Source organism: Mustela lutreola, chromosome 1 (genome assembly GCF_030435805.1).
Source record: "Mustela lutreola isolate mMusLut2 chromosome 1, mMusLut2.pri, whole genome shotgun sequence".
Classification (NCBI taxonomy): Eukaryota; Metazoa; Chordata; class Mammalia; order Carnivora; family Mustelidae; genus Mustela; species Mustela lutreola.
In genome coordinates, this window is record NC_081290.1 from 269,533,384 (window position 1) to 269,559,060 (window position 25,677).

The following is a 25,677-nucleotide window of genomic DNA, read 5'->3' on the forward strand; positions in this document are numbered from 1 at the left end:
ATACGAGGAGATCAGTTTTATTTCTGACTTGTTTTTGAAACTTTCTTATGAATCATATGTTTTAACATCAGAAGAATAATATATAAAATATGCATTACATTTTTATGGTCTAGCAGATATTAAAAAATAGAGAGTAAAAATGCAACTTTGCCTAGCTAAGTCCTAACTAAGATGTTAAGTTAAAATTAGAAAAATACAAAAGCTAAAATAGTCTAATGAACTAAAATTTTAAAGCATATTTATGTATATATTTTATGTCTTGGCATATAGCATTTACCTTAATTGTAAATGAAACTATATACTGTAATATGAATGAAAAAAAATTAATGCTGTAGAAGTATTTTTTCATTGTAGTTTACTAGATCAAAAAATTTACTAATAAGCTAAATGTATTATTAAGGGTCATGTTTAAAATAAGATTTTGTAGAGTTTTGCTGAAGACGTATCTTTCCCAAAGGGCTTTGGGGTTTTTGTGTGTGTGTGTTAGGATTTCTGAGTTTTGTGATTTGAAATTCATGATACATTTTGAGTGCCCTTTCATCTGGCAAAATGTTTCCAAGGAAAAATCAGACATTATGTACATTTTGTTTTATATTTTGGTGTGAGAAAAATAGCAGATACTATAGGAGAAATCTAGTTGTTGTTTTGGTGCATGCATCAAATACTGAAGCATTATTTTGTCTGTCAGTCAGTTACACGTCTGAGCAAGTTACAATTTGTGTAAGTACATCTTACACATTTAATTTATATTGATGATACAGTGATCTCTACATGTGATTGTCGTATTTACTGAAATTATGGGCAATGTATTTAAAAGAAATGCATTTTGAAACTTGTTTTTAATTAAAATGAGGAACTTTAAAGGAGTTCTTTCATTAGCAAAATAGGTGATTGTGCAGTTTTCTGAAAGAATGAACTCTTGGTTTTCTTTTCAAATTATATGAAAATGTTTCCTGGCTAGTTATTTGTTATTTTTTAAAGTCAGAAAGGAATAAAGTAGTAGTATATGCTATTTCTGATTATCTTTCTATCAATAGAGAGAAAAAGGGAAAATAAAGTATGTTGACACAATAGTTCTCCCTTTAAAAAAGAAAAAAAAGATCTTGAAATCGAAAAGATATATATCGCCTATATCTAATTTTTCTTATTAGGACTTATTTAGAGTTGCATGAATTTTTTGAGGAAGTGTATCTTACAAAAAGCAGAGATTGAGACTATTATAGCCAGCTATAGGATAGTCCTTCTCTATTGTTGGTTCCCAGATTTTAGAAAACAATTTTTAAATTAATAATGTTGAGTACCAAAATATCTGTGTTACAAGAAGTTAGAAAAATGCCAGAAAATTATAAAGGTAAAAGGAAAGATTGATTGAAGTTAAATGTACCCCTATAAATGAGAAGTATTTAGCAGTGTGAAGAGTGCTCTGGGGATAACAAGTAGTACTCTGTCAGGGATAATTTTCTGGGCAGCTGAGGGGGGTTGAGTGATAAAGGAAGGCAGGGAAACAGCAGAACTGGAACTGTTTGACAGAATTTGCAAAGTTAGCTTTGGATTGTGAGGGAGAAAGTTGGTGCAACAATTGGGTTCTGTCACGGGGAGGGATGAAGGGCTCGCCAGCTCCGGCGCCACGACAGGGTTAACGGCAGCGGCGCCCGGTGCACTCTGGGAGTTGTAGGCCGCGGGTATTGTGGGAGTTGTCGTAAAAGTTCGTTCTTTGGGTGTGATGGCCGCCGCCAGGGCAGGAATTGGGGGATTCTGTTATTCCGGACGGCTTGGGGGGCTCTCTGTACCATCAGAAGGCCACCGACAGCCCCCAGGTTACCGAGGGCCTGTTAATTGTGTGCCAGGGAGGTGGGGAGCGGTGTGTTGGGTTAAGCTTGGGGCCTGGTGTCGCTAGATCGGCCTGGGGGCCTCTGGCAGCTAAGGGCTAGATGAGGGGCTCCAACCTGCCAGACCCTAGCCGTCTGGGCTTTCAGCCTTCAAAATATCTGGGTGGCCAGCGCCTAAGCATTTTGGAGCATGCCTTGTTTTGTTGTGGTTTGTATCCTGCACCTCTCCCACTTTTCTTACAGTGTTGTACTGTGTTCCTGTAGTCGTTGATGCTCAGGACCCTATTTGAGGTTAGGTTGGGCTTGTTTTCTTGGGTCTGGTGGGATTTGTGCAACAGGTGAAATTTGGGGAAGTCTGAAGGGCAATATCCTGAGTGTTGTCTGTCTTGTTTTCGGTGTGAGAAACTGCGTGAGTGGTGAACGTGCCCCTGAACGTGTGCTTCACCTTCTCTTGCGTGTGGTGAACCTTGCCCCTGTTTCCTAATGCCCACAGGCCGTGCTCCGCAGTTCCTCCTTATGAAATGCCTTTCTGTTAACTTGGATGTGTTCTTAAACCTTTGTGAGCCTCTGGAAGACTGCTTTGCAGTTGGTCGTAGAACAGTATTGTAGAACAGTATTGCAAAAAGTGAATGTGAAACAAATACCCTTAGTTCTAGGGAGCAAGCCCTTTGACCTTAGTGGTGCTGTGGGGTGATTTGGTTACTTAAGGGAATCAGATTTGCTTTTAGATGCCTTACCTTACTCTTGGCTCCCAGGGTTCCTCTGCCTGTTGGTACACTTTGATCTTACTTGTTTTTCCATACTCTCTCAGCTTGAGTCAAAATGGGACACTGTGTACTGACATGTAACTGCATGTATCAGAATCTCTGGATAACACCAAATTGCCAAGCAGGTCAGTACCTGTCTTAACACCCCTGCACACCCTCACTATTTCTGCCCTCAGGTGCTGCTCCATAAATTCTGCCTTATTTAGATAGTCTGGTTGTTGTTTATATGACTTAAGGCCTAACTGGCCATGAAAAGCTATTTCTCAGACAATATTATATAAAAGCTTTTTACTCCCACAAATAGTACTGGTGTCTAGAAAGTTTTTTCATTCAAGGTTGGTGAAAGAGGGGATTTAAAATAAGGTACCGCATGGTTTTGGAAATCAGCTACCAATTTTTAGTTTGGGGGACAGGCCATGTAACAGAAATGATTTATAGCGAGAGGGAAAAAACTGTTCTTTTTCTTTATATTTTAGAGCCTATAAAACCTGTTTCTGTGTCATTTTATTGGACTGCTTTCATATACCATGAAAAAACCCTTCAATGTGTTGTGTATGAGTTTTCTTGATGTATCTGTACAGGTTTTCATAATTACCCTTTTGTCTGAGTTTGCTTAGTACTTGAATATTTGAAAATATAGTAGTGGTATAGAAGGGAGCAAAGTGGATGGGTTTGTATACATACTTCTGTTGAATATGATTTTGGGTACAGATTGATAGACTAATACTGTTGGCTTGCTAGTCAGGTCTCAGGATGGTATTTCCTTCACTCTGACCTGAAGCCAGTGTATCTTCAAATATTAATTAACTTGCCAATGGAAAAAGATTGGGAAACTTAATTTTTAAGTACTATACTGTTCATATTGTTGTTGTTTGGTAATATGGTAAAATACTGGTGAGTTGGTTTTGTATCTTAGGAAAACTGTATCTTAGGAATGGATAGAATTTGTAGATTTGTAGAATCATAAAATCATTCAAAACCAATGACAACCACAGTTTGCTTTGAAAGTGGATGCACACCTTTTTTTTTTTTTTTTTTTTTTTTTTTTTTTTTAAGGTTTTATTTGGGGGAGAGAGTGAGCACAAGTTGGGTGAAGTGTAGGGGGAGAAGCAGGGTCTCTCATGAGCAGGGAGCCCAATGTGGGGCTTGATCCTGGGTCTCTGGGATCCTAATCTAAACCGAAGGCAGACACTTAACTGTTGGAGTCACCCAGGCACCCCAAGAGGCATACGTTTTTAATTGCCAAGTTACCTATGACTCAGGTCCTCAACAAATGGTTCATTTGAAGGTGCTTGGAATAGGTAGGTACTTACTTTGAAAAGTTTAGAAATAAATGTATCTCTGTATTTTCAGAGAGCCCTTCTGGACATTTGTGAGTAGACACATCTCCAAGAAATGGTGAGATTTTACACCCAAACATTTTAACATTTAATCCCTGAGGCCTTTGTTTTGTACTCTGCTTTCTACCAACATCATTTCAATTCTGCTGGTGTGAAATGTTTTTTGAAATACAAGGTCAGTTATGCTTCCAGAAAAAAATGTGGTAATAACCACTACCTTCTGGAGAACATGATTCCTAAGGTTGTGCATATGTATTTGATAAATGTGTCAAAGGTGATCATTTTGAAACTTAGGCTTTGTATGGTTTTGACAAAACTCCTTTCAGTGAGCTATAATAGCACCAAAGGGTAACTGGTAGCATTCTTTTTGTTGTTGTTGTTTAATTAATTCTTTTTAAAATTAGCCTCCACACCTAACAGGGGACTTGAACTCATGATCCGTAGATCATGAGTCACATGCTTTATCAACTGAGCCAGCCAGCGCCCCACTGGTAATGTTCTTGACGTAGGTGTTATAAATGAAAGCCTTTGGTTCTGCTGTTCATTCAAAAATAAATACAAACTTACTTCCAAATAATACAGTGTAGAAGATAACAAAAAAATAAAGTTTTTATTTTAGTTTGTAACCAAAATTTGGAAACACGGGTGGGGAGGGATTGAGTGGGAATATCTGTTTGAGCCCTTTATGTAAAACCTTTCTAATTTCATTTCCCTATACAATACTGTTCACATTGCTGAAAATACACATTTTTATTAATGTACTTCTGCATCTGTGAACATTTGTGTGTGGGAAAACTGCATGTACAAGACAACAAAACCACCCATTCAGAATTTGGCCCTTAGTTTTCCTTTATAGTATTTGAAGTGGAAGAATTGTTGGTTGTACTTTGTGCACTTGTTTATATATTTTGTTTTCAAATAACAATACTCTTAAACATGGAGTGCATCTCCACCCACTCACTCCACCTTTTTTGTAGGATAATTAGGTATCTGAAAGAAAGAGGAAAAAGTTTTAAAATTTTTTCATGCCTTTCACTGAATCTTATTTTCTGCTCTTCCTACATATATTTCCAGGACAGGATACATTATTTCTGCTCTGCTGGATATTATTTCTTGAAGACAGATTATTAATCGTAGGATTTTTCTAGACAAGACACAACACACCAATGGTTACAGCAAAAGGTTGTATCTAGGTTAAAAGATATTACTTTGTTTCCTATTGGAAAGAAAGCAAGATCATAGGCATATATTCCAAAACTTAAAGGATTCTGTCTATATCTTTTTTTTTTTTTTTAAGATTTTATTTATTTGAGAGAGAAAGAGTGAATGAGAGAGAGGAGGAGGTAGAGGGGGAGACAGAGAAGCAGACTCCCTCCTGATCAGAGAACCCGACCTGGAGCTTGATCCCAGGATCATGACCTAAGCTGAATGCAGACACTTAACAAACTGAGCTACCTATGCACCCCAGATTCTCTCTAGATCTTAGAAATTCAAGAGCCCTGAAGAGATTATTTTGCTTTGTCCTCGACTTTTCCTTGTTTTTCATTTTGTTTAACTTACTCCCTCGGTGTGTTTGTTTGGCTCTAGAACTTAAATGGCATTTTTGTTTATTTTGGTACTTTTTTACAAATTATTTGCTTCAATTTTTAAAAACCATTTTTCCTCTAAAATATTGATAATATTCATTCTAAATATCCATGCTTCAAGGAATCAAGAAGAATATTCTTGAAAAAAAAAAAAAAGAGGAGTCTCAGCAGAGAGATGATATTTGTGTGTGTGTGCGTGTGTAACAAAATGTTAGGACTCAAATATACAATAACCAAAATAAAACCCAAAATTCCCTGGAGGTCCTCAATTGCAGTATGGAGATGATGAAGAAAAGAGTCTGTGAACTTGAACCTAGAGCAATAGAAATTATCCAGTCTGATGAACAGAGAGGAAAATGATAGAAAAGGTAAATGAACAGAGCCAATGGGACAATATCACAAGGTCTAATACTCATTTTATCAGAATCCCAAAAGGAGAAGAGGAAGAGTAGAGTACAAAAAACAACTGAAGAAACAGTAGCGGAAAACATCCCAATTTTGGTGAAAGATACGTGCTTAGAATTTCAAGAAAGTCAGTGAATCTCAACATTGATATTCAAAAAAACCATACTGGACGTATTACGGACAAATACTTATTTTAATGAAGTATTACTGTTATATAATATTTTTTTAAAGATACATTTATTTATTTATTTGAGAAAGAATTTACACAAACAGGGGGAAGGGCAGAGGATTCTCGAGCAGACTCCCTGCTGAGCGCAGAGGCCAACTCAGGGCTGGATCCTGCAACCTTGAGATCACGGCCTAAGCCGAAATCAAGAGTTGGATGCTTACGGTCTGAGCCACCCAGGCTCCCCTTGTCACATTACATTTATATAATTAAAATGCTATATATGCTAGGTTTCTATATTCTGGGGAAAAAAGAATTAATGACTTCTTTAAACCTCAGCACCAAGTTCCAGAATGTGGCCTGTGAAAACATCTAGGATTTATGGCTTTAGTCTCCTTTTCTATTATTAACAGTCTTTAGTTAATGAAGATCAGCATGATTTTTAATTTTCAGACAAGTTTTACATGAAGACAGTATTACTTCTTGCCTGACACTCATGAGATGCAGATTTGTGAAATTTTTATGAAGACTGTATAAGAAGATATTTTTAAATTGATCTGAAAGAATAGAAGTTATGTATATTTACTAATCTAAAAAAATTATTTGTAAACCACTTTCATTTTTTTTAACTCCATGTTTTTGGATTTTAAATTGTTTTTCAAGAAGTTTTGTTTTTGTTTTTGTTTTTTCCCAAAGGGAAAAAACAGTGAAGGTGTATTAAAGGAGTGGTCAGCTTTTTCCTTTATATTTTAGTATTAATCAAAGATACAAAATTTGTACAGTTTATAAGAGGGAAAGAAAAGACCCATTGCATTAGTTAAAATGAAGACATCTGTGATTTTAAGCTTTTCTGTACTATTTGTTATAATTAAGGAATTTGAACTTATGGAATTAATTTTAAGATATTTGTGAAATGACTTAATTATATTCTATAAAATATCATTTTTTTGAGATACACAGATTTAAGTAAAGTTTTCTTTTCTTTCTTTCTTTTTTTTCTTTTAAGACAGTGCCAGAGCACTTGAACAGGGTTGGGGAGGAACAGAGAGAGTGGGAGAGAGAGAATCTTAAGCAGGATCCATGTGCATCATGGAGCCCAGTGCAGGGCTTGAGATCATGATCTGAGCTGAATCAAGAGTTGGGTGCTCAATGGACTGAACCTCCCAGATGTCCCCAATTTTTTTCATTCTAACACAAGATTTAAAAAAGAAAACTAATGGTAAAGTAAATGAAACTGACTTGTAGTCTTCTACCTGAAGAGGAAAACTTGGAAAGAACATAATTTATAGAAATGTAAAAGTTTGAGATATGTAATTTTGAGTTTTATCAATCAGTAAGAGAAGATAGAAAGGCTAAGCCATGGTTTGACAGTTCACAAAAGAAAAAACAATAATGTCATTGCATAACGTAGCAGATTATGTTTTCCAAAGATGACCACAGCAATATCTCCCAGCTGACATGTTCTTCTGCAGTGTGATTGATGTCACTCTGTCATCAAAACGTGGCATCTCTCCACTTCTTTAATTTTGAGTAGGCTTTTTGACTGCTTAGACCAAAAGAACATGGTAGAATGGATGATATCCTAGTTACAGGTGTTGTTCTTACCTCACCTGGCAATTTCTTCCTGCCTTTTGGAACCCACCCACTAAGTAAGAGATGTAATTACCTTCAAATTACTATGTTCTAAGAAGGCCAAAGTCATCTAATGAACTCCTGGAGGATAAAACATCTGGAGAGGCCAAGGAGCATTGAGGAACCAGACATGTAAGTGAAGAAGCCATTTTGGAAATGAATCCTCCAGCCCCACCTGCCATTGGCTGTTGCTTTGTAAATCAGATGAACCACCCAGGAGAGCCCTTCTCAATTTTTGGCCCACAAAATCATGAGCAAAATAAAATGGTTTCTTTTAAACTTATGAGGTTTTGGGTGCTTCGTTATGTGTCAATGATACCTGTAAAAAAATACTGGGGAAGAAAAGATTTCATCATTTTTATAAGAGATGGCAGTATAGGAGAATATGTCTACATGTATCTACAGTGTAACGGAATGCCTAAATAATAAAAAAAAACAAGAGCCTCAGTAGAAAAGTGTACCAAGGATATTAAATAGGCGAATGACAGAAAGGTATGCTCAAACTCATTAGTAATGAGAGAGGGTCAGATTAAAGCCACAAGAAAATTTCTCTTAGTACCCAACAGACTAACAAAAAGTGGAAAGATGGATGGATAATGTCATGTGTCGATGGCGATGGGGATGAATAGGAACCCTTATGCACTGTTGCTTAGTGTAAAGTGGTGGAGCTGTTCTGGAGAGCAGTCTGGCAAAATTTAATATAGATATTAATAAATCGTCCTGGATACATGTCCTCAAGAAGTCTTACACAGGTCTTTAAGGGAACAAATATGAAAATAATAATTATATTGGGCTTTTTGGTGACAAACTCCAAGTCAATATAGGTTTTTTTTTTTTGTTTTTTTTTTTAAGATTTTATTTATTTGAGAGAGGGTATACACAAGCAAAGGAGGGAAGGAGCAGTGGGGAGGGAGGGAGACAAGCAAACTTCATGCTGAACACAGAGCCCAATGCAGAGCAAGCCAAAATCGTGTTGGATGCTGAACCAACTGAGCCACCAAAGTGCTCTACCGATCTAGGTTTCTTAATCACTGAGAGAGCTAGTTAAAACTTGGTGAAGGCTCACATATACAGTCGTGCGTTAGAAGCAAAGGACTGCATATATCCTCCACATCTGCATGTTTTAAAGATGCAGTTTAGTGAAAGTAATAAACAATGGAGTCTATAAATACCATTTGTATAAATTTAAAACAGGGAAATAAAAATATCCTGTAAGAAAATATTTAAAAATCTACATCAAACACGTTGGAATGGTTTCCTAAGAACAAGAAAAAAGTCGCCCATAGAGGGAGGAGTGGGGAATGAGGTAAAAGAAATTAAAGTCCAGTAGTGATGGTGTGCTGTGAACCATTGTGTATGAGCAAATGTTCTGTGCCTGAGGTCCAGCAATGAACTCCTCTGTTCAAGAGAAGATTATAATTCTTCAGGAGTCCAAAAAAGCAAATCGAAAGGATAAAACTATTTGCCAAATCTGCCATGCTTGGGGGTTTTAAATGAGAGCAGTACTTACAAAAGTGTGGTCAAGGGGTGCCTAGGTGGTGTGGTCAGTTAAGCCTCTGACTCTTGGTTTCAGCTCAGGTCATTCTGTCGAGGTTGTGAGATCAAGTCCCACATCGGCTCTGTGCTCAGCATGGAGTCTGCTTGAGATTCCCTCTCCCACTCCCTCTGCCTCTATTTGTGCTGTCTCTTTCTCTCTTTCAGAACTTTAAAAAAGAAGTGTGCTCAAACAGGCAATCTCATATTTTTTGGATATATAATCTGGTATAACCTTTATACATGACAGTATTAATGAAAAGCCTTAAAAAAATGCTCATGTCCTAGCCAAAACAAAAAACAAACAGAAACTATAGAATGAAATTTAGAAAACAAACCATTTAAATAGCAACAGCAAACAGGAAATACTTAGAGATTTATTTAACAAAGTATGTGTAAGGAAACTATATGGAATGTATATGGAAACTATAGAACACTGCAGGGAGAAACTAAAGAAGACCAAACTAATGGGACAGATACCGTGTTCATGGATTGGAAGACTCAATATTGTTAAGATTTCACCTCTCTAAAGATTGATCTATAGATCCAAAAAAAATTCCAGTCAAAATACCAGTAGGATTTTGAACTATTTTTATAGAATTCAGCAGGCTAAATTTATATGGAAGTGCAAAGGCTCTAGAGTAGGTAAGTCCAAAAAGGTGCACTATTTGATTTCAAGACTTTATAGTAATCTAGAGAGTGTAATTTTAATGATGATAGATATATAAATCAATGGGACAAAACAAAGTGGATGTAAATATATCATCAAGTGATTTTCAACAAAAGTTCTGAGGTGAAATCAGTAAGGAAAAATTTTTCAACAAATGATGTAGGAACAGTTGGATATCATTGGCAAAATGATGGACTTTGTTTCTGGTCTCACACTATATACAAGGATTAACTTGAAATGGATCCACAAACCCAAACACAAGAGATAAAACTTATAGATAAAAACAGGAGGAAGATCTTGAAGATCTTTGTAATCTTGGGTAATGCAACGATTTTTTAGATAAGCCACAGAAAGTAAGAAGCATTAAAAAAAGTTAATAGGATGCCTGGCTGGGTCAGAGGTAGAGCCTATGACTCTTAATCTCAGGGTTGAGTTTGAGCCCCATGTTGGGTGTAGAGATTACTTAAAATCTTTTTTAAAAAGTTAATAAATTGGGTTTTACTAAAATAAACATCTTTATCAAAATACACTGTTAAGAAATAAAAAGATAAGGCATAGACTGGGAAAAAATATTTGTAACACATCTGATGAAGGATTCCTCTTCAGGAAATATAAAGAAATTTTAGTACTCAGTAATAAGAAGACAGGCAACCTAATTAAAACAGAGCAAAACTTTGTTAAGTAAGTGAGGCAAAGATCATCTTTGTGTATTGGCTGCAAGTTTATTTCTTGTTTAAAATATTTTATTAATTTATTTTTCAGAGAGAGAGAGAGAGAGAGAGAAAGTGCACAAGCAGGAGGAGGGAGAAGCAGGCTCCCCATGGAGCAAAGAGCCCGCCATGGGACTGGATCCCAGGACTCTGGGATCATAACCTGAGCCAAAGGCAGATGCTGACCCAACTGAGCCACCTAGGTGTTCCTCCAAGTTTATTTCCTTATGACAGTCTGAAAGCTTTTAGCTATAAAAGCCCACCAGTGCCAAACTCAAATTTTTATACATTCCATTATTTACAAAATAGTCCGAACAGGTGGATTTTTAGAACCTGCCTGCTTTGCATACTCCAGGAAACCAACCTCCACATCTGCTGGCAGTCAGTAAGATAAATCCTGGGGGCACCTGGGTGACTCAGTGGGTTGGGCACCTGCCTTAGGCTCATCACAATCTCAGGGTTCTGGCATCAAGCCTCACTTGGGCTCCCTTATTGGTGGGGAGTCTGCTTCTCCCCCCTGCTTGTGCTCGCTCACTCATGTGCTCTCTCTCAAGTAAATAAATAAAATCTTTAAAAAGAAAAAAAAAAGATAAGCTCTGGGCCCATAAAGTCCCCAAGCCTTTGGTGCTGCCTTTTTAAAGCTCTGACACAGAAACACTCTACCATGCTGCTAGAGCACATCACCTGGACATGTAATCCTCCTATCTGATTGCCCTCTCCTCCAGGAGTTCCCTTGCCCTCCTCCCTTTTTGGGTAGTGACCCCCTCGTTGTCAGCCTCCAGTCTCGTGCTCTGAGGAACTTCGTGCAACCCTGTAAACTCCTGTAACTCTACATACTGCCCAGTACGTGTGTTCTGATCTTGATCAATCCCTAAATCCCCAACAAGACTTTGATAGACATTTTACCAAAAAAAGGAATGACTGTCCAATAAGCACATACAAAAATGTTCATCATCTTTATTCTTCAGGGAGATGCTAGTTAAAGCCACATTGGGTTACCACTATATACCCACTAGGTGAAAAAGACTGACACTACCAAGTGTGGTGAAGACATGGTACAAAACGATACAGATGCTTTGGAAAGCAGTTTGTCAATTTCTTATAAAATTAAACAGTTACCATTTAATCTGTAATTCCACTTCTCAGTATTATTTAGTCAAGGAAAATAAAAGCATTTGTCCACGTGAAGACTTGTATGTAAACATTCATATTTGTTTTATTCATACAGTGAAAAATCGTAAAGTCGAATGTTCATCAACTGAAGAATGGATAACCAAATGGAATACGACTAAGGAACGAGAAGGGATAGACTACCAATACTCGCACCATGGATTAATCTCAAGGATGTCATGCTAATGGAGAAGCAAGACATAAAAGATTATATACTGTATGATTCCATTTATCTGCATTTCTAGAAAAGGCAAAATGAGAGAGTGAAAACAACTATTGGTCACGATGGATGAAGGATCAGGGAGGGAACTGACTATAAAGCATGAGGAAATACTAATCTTGATCATGGTAGTTATGCAAATTTACAAATTTATCAAAAACCATCAAACACTTAAAATTCAGAATCGTATTTTCAGTTATCTCTCAATAAGGTGGACTGAGGAAAAAACAAAGCACTCATGCTTTTTAACACAGAATTGCATTACTTTTCATAAGGTTTTTTTTTTAACTTATCTAAGTAATCTCTACACCTTGAATTTACAACCCTGAAGTCGTGAGTGATGTGCTCTACCAACTGAGCCAGCCAGGCACCCCAAAATTGCATACCTAAGAATTTAGTATAAAGAAATCATAAGAGATGTGTTTGAAACATAGAGTGTTCATTTCAACATTATTTATAATAGCTAACTTGAAACAACTGAAATGCCCAGCAGTAGAATATTGTTTAGATCTGTCTATGATACATTCATACAGGGAATTTGTCAAGCTATTAACAATTACATAGAAAATAGGAGTTGGAGAAATGTGTGCTACTTTAAGTAAAAAGGCAGATTAAAATACAGTATGTGTCTAGTTTTTTACTTGAGTTTTTATTTTAAAACCAGAAGTTAATAGAGTACAATATTTTTACTATGTCATTGATAAATGAGGGGCAAGAGGGATTTTCATGATATTATGCAAATAGGATCTGAAAATCTGCTACCTCCGTATATATTTTTTTCTTCTAATGGGAAATGAAAGAGATTAACATTCAGACCAATGTTCTTTCGCAACAAGATAGGCCAAGTTTATTATTACTTTTTACAATAAAATAGGGATTATATGCACCCTGAAGGATATTAACTAATATTTACAAATCCTCAAGGTGATACCCCTAGCTTTGACTTTATTTTAAAAGCTCCCTCAATTAACTTAAGAGAACACTTATCCATCTGTTTCTAAAAATCAGAAGAGAGTTGAAATGAACTTAATTAGACATGGACACACAGTACATTTCCTGGGGTATGTTAGGGATCAGAATATCTCATCCCATCTAAAGTCTGCAGGTAAAATGTCCCTTATACTGGCTGAGCAGGATTCTGGTCAGGAACACTTGGACTATTCAATATTCCCACCCTGGGCCAGGGAAGGTAAAACAGGTAAATGAAAGGTGTTTGAATATACATTCAATAGGGAATAAAAGGCCTGTGAAATTCCTTGATTAGTCTCTCTCTTGGTATCCTGAGATTTCCATTGCATGATTGAAAGACAGAATCGATTAACTCTGAGATCTCCAGTTTTGTATCTCTAATTTTTACAGACTCTAGAACATTAAGGAAATATCTAAAATTGGACATATTTTGCAATGCCTGACTGGTTCACTTGGTAGAGGTTGCAACTCTTGATCTCAGTCAGCATTGTTAAGTTCAAGCCCCACACAGGGTGTAGAGATTACTTAAATAAAAAATCTTTAAAAAGTAAAATAAAATTGGTTATATATTTTTAGTAGCCATTAGTTTTTTGAAAGTAAATTGGAAAAATGTTTATGGCAGTATTCGATTTTTTTTTTTTTTTTAAGGGGGAAAGGGGAGAGGAGAGGGCAGAAGAAAGAGGGAGTGAATCTTAAGCAGGCTTCATGCCCAGTGTGGAGCCTGAGGCAGGGCTCAGTCTCACAACACTGAGATATTGACCCGAGCCAAATCAAGATTTGGATGCTTAATTGGCTGAGTCACCCAGGTGTCCCATCCCCTAAACAATTTATTTTTATTTTTTTGAAGATTTAATGAATTTATTCCGAGAGAGAATGAGAGAGAGCACAAGCAGGGGGAGCAATAGGCAGAGGGAGAAGCAGGCTCCCTTCCCAGCAAGGAGCCCGATTCAGGACTTGATCCCAGGACCCTGGGATCATAAGCTGAGCCCAAGGCAGGTGCTTAATTGACTGAGCCACCCAGGTGCCCCTTCCCTGAGCAATTTAAATCATGTTTTCTATACACTTGGAAACATGTAATCAAAAATTATAATCTTGTTCACAGATTGGTTTTTTTTATCTGTAAGTTTGCAATTAATTGGATTTCTATAAACAGGGTCTTCTTTTATGTTCAGCCCAGTTCACTAAAAATTATGTGTAAATAAGAAATATTCTTGGTTTTGGAAAGCAATTTTTTTTAACATTGCCATGCAAATCGTTGAGTAGTTTATTTATGAGGAATGTGTGAAAATATTAAAAGTGGGTCTTTGGTCTCTCTACAAATCCAGACCCAAAAAAGAGCCATATTAAGGCACTTACAGAAAGAATGTTCACTCAAACGTCTTCAATAAACACACATGTATAGACAGAGAATAAAATGAGATATAAATAAGGCAATTCTCACGAAGACATATCTAAAACAAAGTGTGGATTGGGAAGAGAAAACAGAAAACCTTGGGACTGCTCATGTGTTGCAAAAAGGTTATTTCTCCCTAGTTAAAACCAGAGTGTCAACATTTTATTCCCAGATGACTGGTGTCAGAGAGCTATTGTCATTTATACCCATACATTTTGTTTCCCTCTGAATTTCACCTAACAAAGGTATACCAGAGCCAGGAGCAGCTGTTTACATTGCATCCAAGTATAAATCAAGACCACAAGCGTTGAGCTCTGAGAAGGAATCTATTTCACCTTTACTGTATTCACATACTCTCTCTCTTTCTCGCTCTCTCTCCCTTTGCCTTTGGTATTCAGAAAATGGAATGCTGTTACCCAATTAGACTATTTATACATGTTTCTGGTGATTATTTGTGGTGAGTCTAATTACTGATTTTACATCTGTTTTTAGCAACTCACTTTTTGGTAGTTCTTAGTTTTTAGCAACTCCATTTCAGTTAACCTAACTACCTATTTTCACAGCTTACTTAAACACTTTTTTTTTTTTTTCGTTAATCCCACTTTCTTGCTAGCTTTTCCTGTCCATCCTAATGTTCTCAACTTGATGCATCTTCCATGTGTGTCAACTTTAAAAAAATAAAATGGTCAGTTATTTTTTAGCAAAATGAGTTTATTTGGGAATAGCAGAGGAATTGTGATTTAGGAGGAGTAAACTGGAAAAACCATAGGCAAGTCCAAAGAGACAAAGGGAAGGTAAGCCTTTATTAGTTTTCAGGGGAGGGTTGTTTCACACAAAAGTTCGTTAGAGGTGGTGGTGGTTTCTCACTGGCTGCAAGTGTTGCTGCTGGGGCAGAAAGAGATCTTCTTCTTGCCTGCTGTATAGGCTGCAACCAGGGGTATGCATGTGAGCGCTCCCCCTTTAGGGCTTCCCAACTCCATTTTCAATGCTGTTTCCTTCACTACTTTTCATAGAAATGAAAGTATGCTGGAAACTTTGGAAGAGGAAGAAAAAGTATGTAGTGTGTGATTACAGGGATATTTGATTTAGATGTGCTTCAAACAAAAGCACATTAGTCATATCAACAACTGCAAAGAGACCATTAAATAAAAAAGACACTAATAAGGCAAAAAGTTGGGACTATCTGATGGTAAGAATCCTGTTAATTTTTTTTCGGTGGGATAATGGTATTTTGTTTTCAAAAAAGAGTCCCTTATAATTTTACAGGTACATGCAGAAATAATTACAGATAAAATGATTATATTTTCTGTGATTGGCTTCAAAATAATTCAGGAGAGGGGCACCTGGCTGGTTCAGTCAGTGGAGTGTGCAAATCTTGATCTTGGGGCCATGAATTTGAATCCCACGTTGGGCCTAGAGATTATTCTTTTAAAAACTGTAGGAAAGGAGAAGTGGATAGTTGTATAAACAAGATTGGGCATGAGTTGATAGTTATGAAAACTCATTAGACGAGGGAGTTCATTATATTATCTTGCCTACCTTTTCATATGTTTGAAATTATCCATAACAAAATGGTAAATGCATTTCTATTAGGGCTAATAGGGGCACCTGTGTGGATCAGTCGGTTAAATGTCCCACTCTTGATTTTGGCTCAGTTTGTGATCTCAGGGTTGTGGGATCAAGCCCCACATCAGGCTCCACACTTAGCATGGAGTCTGCTTGGGGTTCTCTCTCTCCCTCTCCCCCTCCCCTTGCTCCCATGAGTGCTCTCTCTCTCAAAATAAGTAAAAATAAAATAAGTAAGTAAATAAACAAAAAGGGTTAATAAGCTCATACAAATAACCTTGTAAAACCTTTAACAAATCATTAGGAAAAAGAGAAATATGCCAAGTGAGCAAAAGATATGAAGAGGTAGTGTGCAAAAGAAGTAATAAACGGTAAATAAGCATATGAAGAGAACTTCAGTCTCAAAAAAACATGCAAATTAGGACAATGTGTGATATTGTGATTTATAGTGAGAAACATATTTGGTCTTCATCCACTCTTACTGGCTTGCAACTCTCCAAACCTTTGGAATTTCCTAATGAAAAAAAGCAATGGGAGTATCTTTTTCATAATATTTAGCCTTGTATAATGGATTCCTGAAATAGCTGCATAGCCATAAAGCTGGAAGGAGTGTATTGTTATTCATAACAGGCCCCGGTCAATCACACCTAAATTAATGTTAATGTGATGAGTTTCGGAAAACTTCTAAGGATGGGGGCAAACCAGCACTGGAGGGTTGGAACTTTCAGTCCCATTCCTCACCCTATATCCAGAAAGACGAAAGGGTCTGGAGGTTGAATCAATTGCCAATGGCCGATGATTTAATCAATCGTGTCTATGTGATGAACCCTCCATAAAAACCCAACAGTGTGGGGTTCAGGGATTTTCCAGGTTGCTAAACATGGGGGTGTGCTGGGAGGTGGCATGTCTGGAGGGCACTAGACTGCCACGTCCCTTCCCATATCACTTATCTTCCCTTATGCATCTTTTCCATTGGGCTGTTACTGAATTGTATCCTTTTCTAATTAACTGGTAACCTAGTAATGTAAACTGTTTTCCCAAGTTCTATGAGCCACTCTACACATAACAGAAGCCAAGCAGGATGTTGTGGAAACCTGCAGGGACAGCCAGCAGGTCAGGAAAGCAGGCAACAACCTGGGCCTGTAACTGGTATCTGACGTGGGGACAGTCTTGTGAAACTAAGCTTGTGGGATCTCATGCTATCACCAGGGAACAACCAAACAGAATTAATTTAACTTCTTGGTGGTGTTGGAAAGCACATTCAGAAAGGAAATACTTTTTTTCACCTGTAGAATTGACAAAACAGTTTAATGAGAACTACTGTTGATGAGAATGAGGTAAAGCAAATAGTCTATCTACCGCTAGTGGGACAGTAAATTCAGTAGGTCCCTAAGCGTTCCTGGTTGTCATCTCTATCTTCTCCAAAAGAGTGGGCATAATTTGCCATTGCCATTTGATATGTGAGCTAACTAAATACCAAAATTATCCAAGGTCACACAACTGAGGGCTTGTTTTTTTCCTCCTACCCCTGGAAAAGAATCTGTTGATAAAATATTTTGCAATATATATGATAATGAGTTCTCTAGAGTTATTTTCTGACCTAGGTGATCTCAGATGATTGAGAAACAGAGCAGACGTAAGCCCAGCCCATGGCCAGGAGCAAAGCTCTGCTCATAGCAGCCTGTGTCAGCCAAACCCTAGTCTACCCACAGACTAGGGAGAGAGAAGTAAATGTAGCTCATTTGTACACCAAGGAGGTTTTGCAGTTGCCAGCAGCTACCTGAGGACTCGCCTCCTTTCTCTCCCTACTGCGCTTACACTCTAGTCCTACTCTTGCTCCCTCCCCGAGTGCTTTAGTCTTACAGGCATCAGATCCCTCAATACTGGGATGCTAAGAAAGGTGGGTTATTTCTCCATTGTCTGTACCTTGTTTCAAAGATTTGAGGAGGCTTATTAAAATTCTCATAATGCAAAGTAAAGAAAGATAGAAGGGAGCTAGAAATAGGAAAATCTTTTTAGATCCCCTATATAGATAAAGGGAACCTAGTTCACTAATGATACCTACTTCACAGAAGCATAACCACTATTCTGATTTTTCAACGTCCTATACACGGGGTAACGTGAGACAGCAAAGTGGCCACGAAGTTGGAGACTTGCCAGATGGCCCACCGAGGAGGCCAAAGAGTAACCACATAACTGTGCCCTGTTTTTAAGAGCTTGTTTTTCTCACCTGAGACAGCAAATGAACTGGTTGTGGGTAGGTGAGACCATAAAACGTGACTCTTAACATCATCACCCCATTTCGGTTTTTGGTTCTATACAGGAAGAATTCATGTGTTATGACTGATAAGGAAAATAGAGCTGAGAGACAAGCCAAATAATTTTTAAGATGTGACCAATTTTATTTTTCCACTGGAAGTTATCTCTCCTGGTCACTAATTTTTACCCTTTCCTTCAGCAATACTAATCCATTTGTTCGTTTAATGAGTGTGTATCGAGTGGTTACTGTTTCCCAGGGCTGTGTAAGTGAATGGAACAGACCTTTATGGAACTTAAAGTACGGTTGCTGAAAGTATGGTTGCTGTAGGATGAACTTCGGTGCTTTTGAAGACTATGGGGGAGGCTCTTATGGCTTGAATACAATAAACAAGAGAGGAGGGCGGGGCCTGATTCAGGTGTGCTTCCTTAGGACACACACACACACACACACACACACACGCAGGGTATTAGTGTTCTATTGTTGCTCCTATAAATTCCCACAAATTAGTGGCTTAAAGCAACACACACTTATTATCTGACAGTTCTATAGGCTAGAATTACAAGATGGGACTCACTGGACTGAAGTCAAAGTGTTCCTTTCAGAAGGTCTCAGAAGGGTTTGTCTCCTTGCTGCTTTTCAGCCTCTAGAGGCTGCCTCCATTCCTTGGCTCAAGGACCCCTTCCTCCATTCCCCCAGCCAGCATCAGCGCCCCACTCTGACCATTCTTCCATACTTGCATCTCCTTCTCTGACCAAATCTGAGGCAGGTTCTCCAATTTTAAGGACCCATGTGACATAGATTAGCCTCACTTGAATGATCTTCCCATCTTGAGTCCTTAACTTAGTCCTATTATCACAATATACTGTTTGATACGGTAACATTTGCAGGTTCTTGTGGTTAGGATATGCATCTCTTTAAGTGTGGGGAGGATCATTATTTTGCCTAATACACACTTACACATACAAAGGTAGTTATGGCATGAATATTAAAATTTATATAGAACTTTTTCTCAAAAATATAAATAAATAAAATGAACATAAACAAAAAAACTGCACCCCCAAATAGAGGCATGATCATTTTGGAAAAAGTTTTTCATGTATATATTATTCATGAATGTCTCTGATGAGATATTGCCATTGATAGTGAAGAAGAAAGAAACGGAGAGGTACCTCTACAGTAAATGACATAAATAATTCTAAGAAACGTGGTGTTAAGTAAAAAAGCAAGTCTCAGAAGACTCCCCAAGTAAAAGGCTTAGGTTTACACATGAGTTTCCTCAGAGCTACTATAACAGATTGATAAAAACTAGGCAGCTTTAAAGAACAAAAAATTATTCTCTCGAAGTTTTTTTTGGCTAGAAGTCCAAAACCATGGTATGGGCAGGGCCCTCTGACGGCCTTAGGGAAGAATCCTTCCGCTCTTCGAGTTTCTGCTGGGTGTTGGCAATCCTTAACATTTTTTATTTTGTGTCTGCACAACTGCATTCTCCAGCTCACAGGGCCTTCGTTCCTCTGTCTCCCTGCGCAACTCCAAATCTCCCTTTATAAGGACCCAGTCATTGAATTTAAGGCCCACCCTAGTCCCGTCCAACCTTGTCTTAATTTGATTACATCTGCAAAAACCCTGTTTCTAAATACGGCCACATTCATACGTTGGTGGCGTGGGGAGAGTTAGGATTTCAACATATCTTTTGGGGGACACAATTCAAGCCATACATTCAGAATTGCAGCATCTGTAAGGGAGCGAGGGAAGCACGATTAAGCTGACAGAGCCGTTGAGCTGTGATGCAGGTCTAACAGAAGCCTGGGCTGAGCCCACAGGGAGCTCCGCAGTTAGGATGGCCTCACAGATGTCCATAATTGAGGCCAGTAGCCAGGCATGTTTCTTCCTGCAGTATCTAGGCATTGGATGCAGGTAACCCATGGGGGCGGGGCAAAGCAACGCCCTTCAACCAAGAACAGTTCCCACGTGGGGGGGGTGGGAAACACAACTGGAAGCCCTCAGCAACTAGCACTCTCTGCAAATGAATGTCTTGGTCGTGGAGAGGATATCAGAGTTGCATACTCCAGCATCCACTATATTATGGTTTTCAATAGATCTCAAAAAATAAGCCAAAGTGTACAATATATTATTATTTAATATACAATTGTGATAGAGTATTTACATACATGTATATGTATATATATATATTTATTTATATGTACATAAGTATTTATTATATACACCTAAAAGCTGTAGAATGATACAGAACATTTAGGACTGTAGGGATAGGAAGGTTCCTGGTTTTTTGGTTCTTGAGTTGGGTGGTGGGTTTATAGTTTTTCACTGTATTATGATTTATAACTAGCTTATGTATTTCATGTAATCTTTTGTATGTATCAAATAAGTAATCTCTACACCCAATGTGGAACTCGAACTCATGACCCCAAGATCAAAAATTGCATGCTCTATGGACTGAGCCAGCCAGGCGCCCCTGCATCAAATATATTTATAAAAATAATAAAAAGAAGAAAGAAAACTAGGCAAAAGTCATAGCAGTTAAAGTATAGAACTTTAGAAAAAATATGAGTAGATAGAGCAAATCCAGATTTGTAAATCCTCTGCTACAGTAGGCATTCAGATGAAGACATACTTCCCTGAAATTCCCTAATGTTACTTACTTTAGTTTGCTTGCATAACCATCCTGAAATTTTTTATTTTTGGCTGGAAGTATGATGTTGATAAAAATATATTGTTTACTTTCACTTTTGCCTAGTTTTTTTTTAAAGATTTTATTTACTTATTTGAGAATGAGAGAGAGAGAGAGACAGAGAGCATGAGAAGTGGGAGGGTCAGAGAGAGAAGCAGACTCCCTGTAAAGCAGAAAGCCTAATGCGGGACTTGATCCCAGGACTCCAGGATCATGGCCTGAGTGGAAGGCAGTTGCTTCACCAACTGAGCCACCCAGGCATCCCTCACCTAGTTTTAAATTGATTTGTTCATCATGGCACTAATTTTTTTTTTTTTAAGTGAAAGAGTATTTTGGGTAAGGTTGTTGGAATGCTTAATAGATCTGTTGGTGCAATAAAGAAATCTGGTTCATGCACAATATTGACATGTCAAGTTTTCACCATGATATTTTTTAAGTGTATTCATTTATAATTTAAATAATCTCTACCCAATGTGGGGATCAAACTCACAGCCTTGAGATCAAGAGTCTCATGCTCTGGGGTGCCTGGGTGGCTCAGTGGGTTAAGCCTCTGCCTTCAGCTCGAATCATGGTCTCAGGGTCCTGGGATTGAGCCCTGCATTCGGCTCCCTGCTCAGCGAGGAGCCTGCTTCCCCCTCTTCCTCTGCCTCCCTCTATGCCTACTTGTGATCTCTGTCTGTCAAATAAATAAGTAAAATCTTAAAAAAAAAAAAAAAAAAAAGAGTCTCATGATCTTCCAACTGAGCAGGCCAGCCACTATTCACAATGGTATTTTTAATGGTACATTGAGTGGAGAAAGAGAGCTGTTGGATTATGTTTTATGATCACAGTTTTTACTTTTTTTTTAAAAAAAAGGGTATATTGTCTATATTGTGCAGCTTTATATTTACATAGAAAAAGAAATGGAAGAAGGCACTCCAAGTAGCCAACTGCCGTTTGTGGGGATCAGAAATGGGGTGTGATACTTTTTCACTTTATATACCTCTGAGATCCTTTGAAACTAAAAAAAAAGTAAAATATTAAAACATATTTTTTGACCACTTTTTTCAAAACAACTGGTTTGAGTTTTCTTAGTTCAAGAGTCTGTTTCCATGTTGGAAAAATGGGAGTGCTACTCAGACCTTGGAATGGAATATTGTATTTGAAGTCAATTTCGGACACGCTGATGCAATAACAAAGCATAGTAAATGCTAATGTGCATGCCTTATGGTGATATTGTCTGTGAAAGAAATTAAATGGTAATAATGTTTGTTAAAGAAGTATTAACTTTTTGGAAACCTCCTGATTTCTTTCTATTTTTTTCTTTTTTCTTTTTAAAGATTTTTATTTATTTATTTTTGCAAGAGAGAGAAAGAAAAAGAGCACACAGGAGCTGGGGGGGTGGGGTGGTGGAGGGGCAGAGGGTGAAGCACACTCCCTGATGTAGAACTCGATCCCAGGACCCTGGATTCATGAAGGCAGAAGGCAGACGCCTAACTTACTGGGCCACCCAGGCTCTCATGGAAACCTGATTTCTCATGCCAAAAATTTCAATTTCTTTTAAACCTGGTTGTTAACCATGGCTCTCTCTTTCTCTCTCTCTCTTTTAAGTCCAGGACTGAACTCCTTCTCAACTGAACTTAATGGAGAGATTAAGTGCCTTGTTTTGTGAGCTATGTTTAAATGAAGATGAGCTAGAAGACAGAACTGTTAAAAATATGTAAGTTTTATTATATAGCCAAATGAAGGATTCGGCTCTCTTGTAATGGTATTCTGAAAAATTCCTAGCTTCTGTGAAATTCCCTAATTATGGAATTTTCTTTCATGATATGGAGCTACTCCTGATTTCATCATGAGAATCTGATCTGAAACTCAATTTACGGAAATACTGAAAATGAATTTCAAATTAAATGAGACCATCTGTATACTAATATGATGCAATACTGTTGATTCACATTTTTCCATATTAAAGACTGTTCTGAACTCTAAATCTTTTAAATAAACGAGACTGAAATTTAATGTTGTTGTGTCTGAGTATGTTACTTGTATAACAACCAGCTACTTGCAGGAACTCTTCACCTCTCTGTTAATCATTTTTTTATGTTGCCTTTCTGAGCTACTTATCAAGATATGATTTCATAACCACACCTTGGTAGCTGAAATTCCAGTTCTGCCACTTAATCTCTATGTGTTTATAGGAAAGTTAGATATTTTAGGCTTCGTTTTTCTCACTGAATACGTAATGCTTTTCTGCCAATCACTGATAAATGCTTATATAGTATTGTCCAATTTTACTGTTGTAAAATTTGAATGCTTAGTAGCTAAAGTCATACACAGTCATACAGCTAATAAGAGGTAGAGTTGAAGTCTGGTTCCAGATTTACCTGATACCAAAGCCCAAAGTTTTAGAGTATTGCTTCCTCTTTGGAGAGTTAATGTTTTCATATGTTTGGTAGAATACCTGCCCATCTTTGGGAACCCAGGTCTGTATGTTAAATTTTAGCATAGAATAGTGCTGAATAGGAGTAGACCATCATTGTAGGTTCCTGTATGCATTAGAAGTTTTTAAAAAAAATTGTTTAAAAATTATTTTTAAAAAAGATTTTATTTATTTGACAGAGACAGACACAGTGAGAGAGGGAACATAAGCAGGGGGAGTGGGGGAGGGACAAGCAGACTCCCCGCTGAGCAGGGAGCCCAATGTAGGGCTCAATCCCAGGACCCTGGGATCATGACCTGAGCCCAATGACTGAGCCACCCAGATGTCCCTTTAAAAAATTTTTTAGAAAGACTTTTTTTTTTTTTTTTTGAGAAGCTCAAGTTGGGGTAGGGGCATGAGAAGAGGGAAAGATAGAAGCAGACTCCCCACTGAGCAGGGAGCCTGATGTGGGTCTCGGTCCCAGGACCCTGAGATGAAGTCAGACACTTAAGTGATGTGGGCCTTGAACTCCAAAGCTAAGGTATGAGCAGGGCCCTCTGAAGCCAGACACTTAACCAACTTAATCCAGGCACCCCTGCATTAGAGGATTTTTTTTAAAGGTTTTATTTATTTATTTGACACACAGAGAGAGAGATCACAAGCAGGCAGAGAGAGAGGGAGAGAGAGGGAGAAGCAGGCTCCCCACTGAGCAGAGAACCCGATTCAGGGTTTGATTCCAGGATGCTGAGATCACGACCTGAGCCAAAGGCAGAGGCTTAACCCACTGAGCCACCCAGGTGTCCCTGCATTAGAGTTTTTAAGTGGTTCATAAAATTTATCTGTAGACAAAGATTCCTATTCAATTCCAAAAGTATATAGCCCTCTGGACCTCAAAGGAATTTCTTTGACACAGATCACTTCACTCTGTGATGCCACTTTTTTTTTCTTTTAGTAAATATATGTGTGCACTCTTAATAAAGATTATTCCTGTTAATTGCAAGAGTACTGCTCATACCTTATAGGAAAAAACGGGCACCCAACTGAGGTGGATTCAATCAACATTCCTTGAGTAAAAATACCATGCTCAATACGAATTCTAAGAACAGTAGAAATTGCATTTCCATGGTGTCTGTCCTTATTCATTAAAAAAAAAACCCAAATCATCAATTATTTTTTGTTGCCTGTTTATTATTTTTTTAAGATTTTATTCATTTATTTGACAGACAGAGATCACAAGTAGGCAGAGAGGCAGGCAGAGAGAGAGAGGAAGGGAAGCAGCCTCCCTGCTGAGCAGAGAGCCCGATGTGGGGCTCTAACCCAGGACCCTGCGATCATGACCTGAGCCGAAGGCAGAGGCTTTAACCCACTGAGCCACCCAGGCGTCCCTGCCTGTTTATTTTTATGTCAGATGCTGTCGTAGGTGCTAGAGGCACATGTGTGTGTATGCGTGTGTATTCTTCAGAATCACAACAAAACCCTCAGTGGGTATCTGTTGTGCTCTCCTTTCCTCTACCCCATCCTACGCCACCAGATTAATTTCTACTTTGCCTTAGATCCCAGCTCAAATGTCACTCCCTTAGAAAAGCCTTTCAGGGCAGTCCCCTCTTCTCATCTAAATTAGGTCTTCCCATTTCTTTGTACTCATGACAATTTTTATCATATCACTAGTTCGATGTCCTTAAGGTCTGCCTCTCTAGCTAGACCATTTCCATGTAGTCATCATTCATTCATTCAATGGGTATTTTTTGCAGACCTACTAAGTGTCAGTTATTCTTCGGTGTACATCTTAGGTGAAGACACCATGGTGAGCAAGAAAAGGTCACTGTCCTCATGAACTTACATTCTATTGGGAAGATGGACAAAAAACAAAATAATCAGACAATCTGAAGGCATTAAGTGTTATAAGGAACGTAAAGTACGGTGAAAGTATAAGTGGTGACAGGGCAAAGGAGAGGAGGTGATTTGGTCTATTTATGTTGGTCCATCAGAGAAAACCACTCTAAGGGGAAGAATGTGTGCACAGAAGCCCAAATAATATAAAGCGGTGAGCCTTGGGAGACCGAGGGCGAGAGGTTCTGGAAAGGAAACAGGAAATAGAACTGCTCTGAGACTGGAAGGAACTTGACTTATTTTAGAAACTGCAAGACATGTGGCTGGAATCAGGTGAGCCCAGGAGAGCATCACTGATGCTGTTGGAGAGGTCAGGGAAGAAATAACTAGTCTTGGAGGATTTTGTTCTTAATCTGATTTGTAAAGTCCTTGAAGGGATTTGAGCAGAAGAAATGATATCTAATTTACTTAAAAACAAAAACAAAAATGAACACAACACTGCAGTTGCTTCGTGGAGAACAAACCCCAAGACAGTTTCAGGGAC

General features: G+C 38.0%; 2 long non-coding RNA genes across 4 annotated transcripts in view; both read left to right on the plus strand.

Moving 5' to 3' along the window:
- Window positions 1-22,885, plus strand: part of LOC131811615 (uncharacterized) — a 114,455-nt gene extending 91,570 nt beyond the window's left edge. For both annotated transcript variants that reach the window (XR_009346019.1, XR_009346018.1), the window contains exon 4: window positions 22,501-22,885. This is a non-coding gene — a long non-coding RNA (uncharacterized LOC131811615). The remainder of the gene's footprint in view (window positions 1-22,500) is intronic.
- Window positions 1,706-8,008, plus strand: LOC131811610 (uncharacterized). 2 transcript variants are annotated; one of them, XR_009346016.1, is made up of 4 exons: window positions 1,706-1,817; window positions 2,641-2,721; window positions 3,950-3,994; window positions 7,100-8,008. It is a non-coding gene; the product is annotated as an uncharacterized LOC131811610 (long non-coding RNA). The 2 variants fall into 2 exon arrangements; XR_009346015.1 differs by having other exon boundaries at window positions 1,706-2,721.
- Window positions 22,886-25,677: the final 2,792 nt, after the last annotated feature.